We start from the raw sequence: 9,479 nt of genomic DNA, 5'->3' as shown, positions 1-9,479 counted from the left end.
TTTCAGTATAGTCCATGTACATGGGGTGTTAAGGTGCTCATCAAATGGTGTTCGAGTCAAACAGGCAACTGCATTAACTCTACAGACTCCAGCCAGGTAAACTTAAATGGCTGATACACCAACTGATTTCTGAAACACCTTGCACAACTCCTGGCAGGGTGGGGTACAAAACCCTGCTTAAGGTCGAACCTTTCCTTTAATTTTAGAAATGGGTCATTTGAGCCAGAATAAAAAACAAACTGTATCTATAATCTGTCACTAAAGCTCTTATGTACCTTGACAAACCATATCAACTAGTCAAGTAAACAGAACAAGAGAAACTGCACAGATTTAACATTTATTTTAGTTGGTATCTGTACATGTTTTTTTTTCCCTGATGCAACCATACAAACTCCCTACAGTGAGAATAATCACACAACTGAGTTCCAAACAGTGAACAGAGGGGGGTGCCGTGCCTGCCAGTCACACAACCTACACGCACTGACATTCATCATCATCATCATCATCATCATCGGAGTACCCCTCTATCCACCAAGCCCCTGGCCTACAAGCTAAAGTGTCTCCTTGGCAACTGGGGCCTATGCAGAACCTGGGGAGTCACCCCCCATGCTCTAACACCTGGGACTGATGGTACTGTCCTTCACAAGCATAATCAAGCCATGCTCCTTCAGAGCCCATCTTCCTCCGTTGACAATCTCATTTCTCTGGCCCCGTACCTACAGAGACGTGTTGCTGTTGCTGTTGCTGATGCTGTTGTGGTGAGGGAAGTCACTTGCAGAACAGGGGCCAGTGCTGGACCTGTGCAATATCTGCACACGCCACAACACCAAGATGCAAAACCTGGAGAATGTCCACGCTTTTACATAATCTTCGTCCTCTTATTCTCTTCTTCTCTTCTTGCCCTGCTCCATTCAAGCTGGAGTCAGAAGCTGATATGATAGTCTGGTGGTGTTAGTCTGGAACCCAGTGGTGCGACTTGCCATGAATGATGGTTGATGCTGGATGAGATACTGACGCAAGTCTGTACAGTCATCAGGGCAGGATGTGGGCATCTACTTTGATCTGAAACAATGAGAAATCCAATACTGAGCTGTTGAAACAATAGATAAATCCAGCTAAACGCTTAAATGCAATGGCCAACCTACAACAACCTTTGACAATACTTGGGTTTGCATACACTGTTCGTCAATCCCAGTTAAATAGATGGTTGGTTTGTACTGCAACCACTACCTACATATCTAGCAAGTGGGAAGATATGACTTCAGACAAGTAACAATTTTGATCGATATGTCATGTTCATTTCTGTCAACTGTGCAAACATCAGGCAATGGGAATGCTTCTAGCAGTAAAATCATCCTCATACAGCTTTCTAAAAATGAACTCTCCTCACCAATATGACATTGTAGTAACAGGCCCACAGAGGTCCATTTGGTGAATTAAACAAAGATAGCCTTGACAATGTCAGCATCCCAGCTTTATGATTCCAGATTGTCAACCGTTTTGACAAACTGGTGGATAGAATCAACAATTTAAGCCAAAACAACACAGAGCGAGCTAAAACAGACAACTAATTGAACTTAATTGTCTCAACACATATACTCTATTTCTGTTACATGTGGGCCAATTCTTATCCTGAAATCCCCCATAAGATCTCAAACTCTTCAAAACACATAAAGTACATACCTTGCCCTCATCTTTCTCCTTTTACGCTTGAGCCTTCGCATACGCTTCTTTCTCCACTGCAATTGGAAGTGAGAAACATAAAACAGTGTAAGACGCCCAATGCAAACCATCCTAATTTACTAGCTAACAGGTTTGTAGACATGACATCTCAGTTAAGTTTTGAGATCACAGAAAATCATTCCGCTGAATTGCCATCATCGATGTCATTTTATTTCTTAGAAAAAGCCTTGAACTTTTAATATTTCACAAGACCAAAAATGTCTTATTTCAAGGTATCAGTGTTGAATGATCTATTGTTATATACAAGATGTTATTAGAATACATACAGCTCATTTAGATATTGAACGTTTTTGAAAGTTGTTAGTGCAGGAAAACCTGCAAGGCAGAAACCTGTCTACAGTTTCAAGTGTACTAAAGCTGGGCCTTGCAGTGTGGGTATTGTAGATAGTGAAAGAGGTGAAATTGGGTTCACGTCGTGCTTGAGAATATTTCGCTCATTTGACGACGTGCATGCGTGTGTATGTGTATGTGCAGCTGCTTGTACTAGCCCAGACTTAAGCTGGTTTTATAGTGCTAGCCCACTGAGATGCCATGCCGCAGTGACTCAGACATTATACTGACTCCGAGCCGACCAGTCCTTGTTGTTCCCATTAATTCCGAGCGCCAGGCAGGGACCAACAAGTACCCTATTTTAACGTCTTTTGGTATGACACGGTCGGGGATCGAAACAGCGACCTTCCGCTCTCCGGGGCGGACGCTCTAACCATACCACCACAGAGGCGGTCAGATAGTGAAAGAATTTGGCAGTACACTGTTTCAGTTGTCAAAGCATCCCAGCCTAATATTTGACACTGATAGTGAAGCTCTTTTATGAATCTCATGAACAATTCCTATGCATCACCCCATACTATTGGGTCATAGATTATACATAAAGAGCCTGCAGCAAGAACTTCACATAAAGCTACACGCAGGGATGAGAATGGGTATAAGTGAAAAAAGATGAAAATGAGCCAAGGTTCTTTCTCCTCAGATTTAAATTCACAAGAATCACCCCCAGCGTGATCAAATCTGCAGAAAACTCTTCCCTTAACGTGCAAATGGATAGGAATGGGTCCTAGTTATCTTGAAAACAGTTCAAAATCAATATAATCCTTGAGATAAATCTATATATACAGGTACAGTTAAACTACTCAGCCAAGATGCCAACCTTGAAATAAGATCTCGACAACCAATTACTTGACAGTATTGGGACATTCACTAACATATGAAACAGGTTAAGACTGCAGCTACTTTACTTTGATCAGTTACTTCAGTATTTTACTTCAGATTAAAAAGGATCCAGGACTGAAGGGGTCGTATGCTGGGGTACTACAGATGTGTACCCCTGAAAAGAGAAACATACCCCAAGAGGAGCCAATTCCACATGGTGGGTTTTCTTCATCAAAACTGTCATAGTTGTATCAGATGCATTTAATTGTATTATACAAGAAACTAGCAAACAGTAATGAATATTGCTCGATGAACACTGTATATTTGTGTATTGTGATTTTGGCTAGAGTGCATCAGCACAACTAGGGTCTTATAGTTTATAGTTGCCTATATATGCTTATAGTTTTGCTTCAACACAAAGTTGGTTGTAGTTATGAAAACTATTGAAAACTTAAGAATGACAAGTGTTCATGGAGCGAGAGTTTTGTTTTACCCCGCTTTTAGCAATATTCCAGCAATATCACAGCGGGGCACACCAGAAATGGACTTCACACATTGTACCCATGTGGGGAATTGAAGCAAGGTCTTCGGCGTGATGAGCGAACACTTTAACCTCTAGGCTACCCCACCACCCAAGAGAAAAGGTTCTAGTCGAGTGCATACATGTAGAACTAATATGCACTTCTGTGAGTGAGTATGGTTTTAGGATGCTTTTAGCAATATCACCACAGGGCACACCAGAAATAGGTTTCACACATTGTACCCATGTGGGGAATCAAACCGAGTCTTCCGCATGACAAGCGTTATATCACTTTAACCAGAAATTTCTAGTCTAGTGTAAACATGTAGAATTAATATGCACTTCAGTGAGAGTATGGTTTTATGCTGCTTTTAGCATTCCCACTGCTTACGACTTCTAGGATGCCTCTCAAACAGTTTATTGAATCATGCATGCATGGCACATGTTCAGCATAACATTCATCAGTAACTAATCTTAGGTACTGTTTTTTCCTATAAGTAAACTCAAATTAACCAGTACAAAGATCTCAGCAATTAGGTTGGATTTCATTGGAAATCATAACGAGGAGATACCATCATAGATCTTCAGCATGGCCAATCAGTTTACAAGTATATTTGACTGGGTTGTGGCCCATGCCATTACCCTGAGAAAGTGTGCTGTTGAACAATTCTTTACATTCCAATATCACTGCATTAAGAGTCGAAATTGGCCACATAACCGGCATTAACAAAAACATTTAGTGCTTATTTACAAAGTTACCAGCAAACGTTTTTAAGCGAAAGTGCAACAGCCGATTCCTCTGCGAAACTATGTTAAAAATTATTTTTCCTCAAACTTACATTACAAAGGATAGTAACAGGATTCTTGGTCGGAAATGAGATCTACGGACTAAGGAGTAACACAACTAACACTAAGGATTGAAGACGGATGGAGACGGCACAGCACAGGTTAACCCTTTCAACACCGCAGGCCGAATAATCGGCCACAACGTTATGAGTCCCCAGACACCGGAGGCCGATTAATCGGCCAGGCAGTAGTCACGTCAAAATGAGACATAATTTTAGGAACCTACCTGACTTTTGATTCATATATCAAATCTATCACATTTCACAATGTCTGAAAACACTTATTAAATTTCAATTTATCATATATTATCAGCAGAATTAAAATTATAAACTATTTTTCGCAATGTTATTGAAAACAACGATTCTCGGACACATGCTTCGGCAGCGGGTCCACAATAACATTGTCAAAGAGCAAAGTAACGATGTTTCGAGGAAATTATTAAATAAATTGAATAAACTAATGAATAAAATCAACAACAGCATTCATAAAAGTTGTCAAACGTACATATAAAATTACTATTTCCATCGTTTTGTGCGATCATGTAATGCAAGTCAAGTCACTGACAAGTGACATCTCGGCTCTCGCCGCCTCAATCTTCACGCTCGGACACGATGTTTAATGCGAAAATACATACATGAAGCATTTTTGTCACAGGTCATAACCTAGCACGATACGCCCAATAAGTTCCATAATTTACGTATAGGTAGCGATTTCTTGCTTAATATGTTCAGAATAGCATTATTTTACCCAAAACATTTGTCAAAATCTAAAAGTTTTCGTTTACGAGACCGGTATCCATTGGCGTAATATGATTGGCTGCCTTAGGTCACGTGTCTGATTTAAACCAATCACGACCCTTATAGCAGACTGTGGCGAAAAAGCGTCATTAGAAACCAATCTTTATCCAATAAAATCGCTTCTTACAACTGTGAAAATACTCTTGGCAAGGGTACAGTGATATTGTTGATGTTCAGAGCTTTCGAACGATGCCCAACATCAAACGATTTGCCGCGCATGTTATTCATACGAAGCTTCGAAAACGGAGGTATTTTCCGTTATGTCATTTTACCGAGCGGAAAGCCACAGATATCGGGAAATAGGCGACCGTACATATTGTTTAAGAAATCTTTTTATAATAATTTTCTGATTACGTAAAAATGAAAATATAAAAGGAAAAGGCACGGCCATGTTATGACATGTCACAAATGGAAAAAATCGCCATAGTTTTTGCTCCTTTCGTGGTTTATCTGGACGTTATAAATGTAAGCTTGCATTTTCATTCAAATATAGATTTATTTAAGTTTTAGTTGTATTATTTGAATAATATTATAAAAATAAACTTCATATTTATCAACAGTAGGATTAGATCTTTTAAATGGTGTATGGGATGTAGTAGCAATAACGTTTACAAGCTTATAATTTCCTTCACAAACATAGGCTTCATCTATGACCTCAGAGTCTCTGGGAACTCGGTGTCATGGCAGTAAATGCCTCTGGTTGACTGGTGTTGAAAGAGTTAATGAATAAATAACTTTGTCTGTGAACGTGCTTCTCGAACACCTGGCTGCCCCTTTCTCTGCACTCCTCCCTCGTAACAAACAGTGAACTGTCAATATTTTAATGATAGTTTGTTAAACAACTTTATTATTTTTAGGACAAAACTTCTGCAAAAACCTCAGAGTGGGTATGATGTTTTGATTATGATCAGCGTTTCATTGAGTATGTTACGTTTAGTAGTTTAAGAGTAAGATTGCAATTCATCGGTTTGCTTTTGAGCCAAACGGACTATAGCTAACAGGTTTGTAGACATGACATCTCAGTTTAGTTTCGAGATCACAGAAAATCATTCCGCTGAATTGCCATCATCGATGTCATTTTATTTCTTAGAAAAAGCCTTGAACTTTTAATATTTCACAAGACCAAAAATGTCTTATTTCAAGGTATCAGTGTTGAATGATCTATTATTATCTACAAGATCTTATTAGAATAAATACAGCTCATTTAGATATTGAACGTTTTTGAAAGTTGTTAGTGAATACCCCACTCAGACACATTATACTGACTCCGAGCCGACCAGTCCTTGTTGTACCCATTAATGCAGAGCGTCAGGCAGGGATCAACAAGTACCATATTTTAACGTCTTTTGGTATGATGCTGTCGGGGATCGAACCAGCGACCTTCCGCTCTCCTGGGCGGACGCCCTAACCACACCACCGCGGAGGCGGTCAGATAGTGAAAGAATTTGGCAGTACACTGTTTCAGTTGTCAAAGCATCCCAGCCTAACATTTGACACTGATAGTGAAGCACTTTTATGAACCTCATGAACACTTCCTATGCATCACCCCATACTATTGGGTCATAGATTATACATAAAGAGCCTGCAGCAAGAACTTCACATAAAGCTACACGCAGGGATGAGAATGGGTACAAGTAAAAAAAGATGAAAATGAGCCAAGGTTCTTCCTCATAAGATATAGAATCACAAGAATGACCCCAGCGTTATAAAATCTGCAGAAAACTCTTCCCTTAACATACAAATGGATAGGAATGGGTCCTAGTTATCTTGAAAACAGTTCAAAATCAATATAATCCTTGAGATAAATCTATATATACATGTAAAGTTAAATTACTCAGCCAAGATGCCAACGTTGAAACAAGATCTCAACAACCATAACTTGACAGTATTGGGACATTCACTAACTCATGAAACAGGTTAAGACTGCAGCTACTTTACTTTGATCAGTTACTTCAGTATTTTACTTCAGATTAAAAAGGATCCAGGACTAAAGGGGTCGTACGCAGGGGTACTACAGATGTGTACCCCTGAAAAGAGAAACGTACCCCCAAGAGGAGCCAATTCCACATGGTGGGTTTCTTCATCAAAACTGTCATAGCTGTATCAGACGCATTTAATTGTGTTATACAAGAAACTAGCAAACAGTAATGAATAATGAATGAACACTGTATATTTGTGTATTCTAATTTTGGATAGAGTGCATCAGCACAACTAGGGTCTTATAGTTTGTAGTTGCCTATATATGCTTATAGTTTTGCTTCAACACAAAGTTGGTTGTAGTTATGAAAACTATTGAAAACTTAGGATTGACAAGTGTTCATGGAGCGAGCGAGTTTCGTTTTACCCCGCTTTTAGCAATATTCCAGCAATATCACGGTTGGGGACACCAGAAATGGACTTCACACATCGTACCCATGTGGGGAATCAAACCCAGGTCTTCAGCGTGATGAGCGAACACTTTAACCTCTAGGCTACCCCACCACCCCTAAACCCAAGAGAAAAGGTTCTAGTCGAGTGCATACATGTAGAACTAATATGCACTTCTGTGAGTGAGTATGGCTTTAGGATGCTTTTAGCAATATCACCACAGGGGACACCAGAAATAGGTTTCACACATTGTACCCATGTTGGGAATCGAACCGAGTCTTCCGCATGACAAACGTTATATCACTTGAACCAGAAATTTCTAGTCAAGTGTAAAAATGTAGAATTAATATGCACTTCAGTGAGAGTATGGTTTTATGCTGCTTTTAGCATTCCCACTTCTAGAATGCCTCTCAAACAGTTTATTGAATCATGCATGCGTAGTACATGTTCAGTATAACATTCATTAGTAACTAATCTTAGGTACTGTTTTTACCTACAAGTAAACTCAAATTAACCAGTACAAAGATCTCAGCAATTAGGTTGGATTTCATTGGAAATCATAACGAGGAGATACCATCATAGATCTTCAGCATGGCCAATCAGTTTACAAGTATATTTGACTGGGTTGTGGCGTATGCCATTACCCCGAGAAAGTGTGCTGTTGAACAATTCTTTACATTTCAATATCATTGCACTAAGAGTCGAAATTGACCACAGAACCGGCATTAACAAAATCATTTAGTGCTTATTTACAAAGTTATCAGCAAACGTTAGTTTGCCTTTAAGCGAAAGTGCAACAGCCGATTCCTCTGCGAAACTATGTTAAAAATCATTTTTCCTCAAACTTAGATTACAAAGGATAGTAACAGGATTCTTGGTCGGAAATGATATCTACGGACTAAGGAGTAACACAACACTAAGGATTGAAGAGGCATGTGATATTCAGAGTAGGCAGTCGAGACCAACAAATGCTTTACAAGCTGTTCCCGGTATACAGCAATGTTGTTCAGAAAACAGTGCAACAAAGTAATTGCTTCGTGATCTAATTAACTAACTGACCCTAGTTCACAAGTTTAATTGCGTTACAGCAGATCACATAGGACAACTGCGAATCCTGTAACCTCGTGTTGACAATTTTCCAAAAGTACATCATTTATCTCATATGATTAAAAATAAAATTACCTTGGCTCTCATCGTGGAAGAGAAGTCTGAAAAGACATAAAATATTGACTTTATTCACATGTCACAACAATATAATGCAAGATTGACAAGATATTGAACGGATTGTTCGACGAAAATACTCTAGGACATGCTACCTTCTCAGATGCTGCTAAGGAAAGAGGAAGTGACGTAGCGGATTTTCTCCGCGTGCGGGATATATACTGCATTCGACACAACTACTACTATATGTTCATGACAACTGAATCTAATAAAGGACGCGGCAAGATGCGGCGAGAACGGCACTTAGCCAGAAATGTAGACTAACGTTGAGTCCCTGAATATATATAATTGTGATAGTAGCAAATAAACCCATTTAAATTGAAAAGGAGCCCCAGTGAGACCAGAGATTTAGGCCTGAACCTGAGGGAAATCTAGACTTGCTTCATTTAGGGCTTTAGCATTGCAGGGAGGGCTAAGCATTGGGGAAAATAATATGGTTCAGGGACTGTGAGACGGACTACCAGAAATGTTAAGGAAGCATATATACAAAATGTGTTATTTTACTGTTTCTTGCCTATTTTATGACAATTTATTGACATCGCTCAGTAGATTGTGATTGACAATGTAACATAAAGCTGGTGATACTAGTTGAATTATTTTATACATAATCACCAAATTGAATTTCAGGTATAATGTATTTACTAATGTCAATGTATGGAGATTTATCATAAGTATAGTATGCAAATAAAACAATATTCATTTCTATTCTGCAAATAAGCATTTTTCCTTCACAGGAGCTTGTAACGCAAAAATCTGGCATCAAGGTAAATACTGTCACTAACGGGGTCTTAACACAAATACATACATGGTGTTGAGACCCCTTTAGTGAAAGTAAA

At 39.1% G+C, this 9,479-nt stretch overlaps 1 long non-coding RNA gene across 1 annotated transcript; it reads right to left on the bottom strand.

The window, feature by feature from the left end:
- Window positions 1–323: 323 nt before the first annotated feature.
- LOC124286797 lies at window positions 324–8,843 on the bottom strand. Its single transcript, XR_006901120.1, has 4 exons — window positions 8,739–8,843; window positions 8,605–8,630; window positions 1,684–1,739; window positions 324–1,062 (listed from the first exon to the last, which is right to left on the bottom strand). It is a non-coding gene; the product is annotated as an uncharacterized LOC124286797 (long non-coding RNA).
- Between the last annotated feature and the right edge of the window lie 636 nt (window positions 8,844–9,479).

This window comes from Haliotis rubra, unplaced genomic scaffold (genome assembly GCF_003918875.1).
Source record: "Haliotis rubra isolate DU_JTF1 unplaced genomic scaffold, ASM391887v1 Scf391, whole genome shotgun sequence".
Classification (NCBI taxonomy): domain Eukaryota; kingdom Metazoa; phylum Mollusca; class Gastropoda; order Lepetellida; family Haliotidae; genus Haliotis; species Haliotis rubra.
This window is presented reverse-complemented; position numbering and strand designations above follow the sequence as displayed.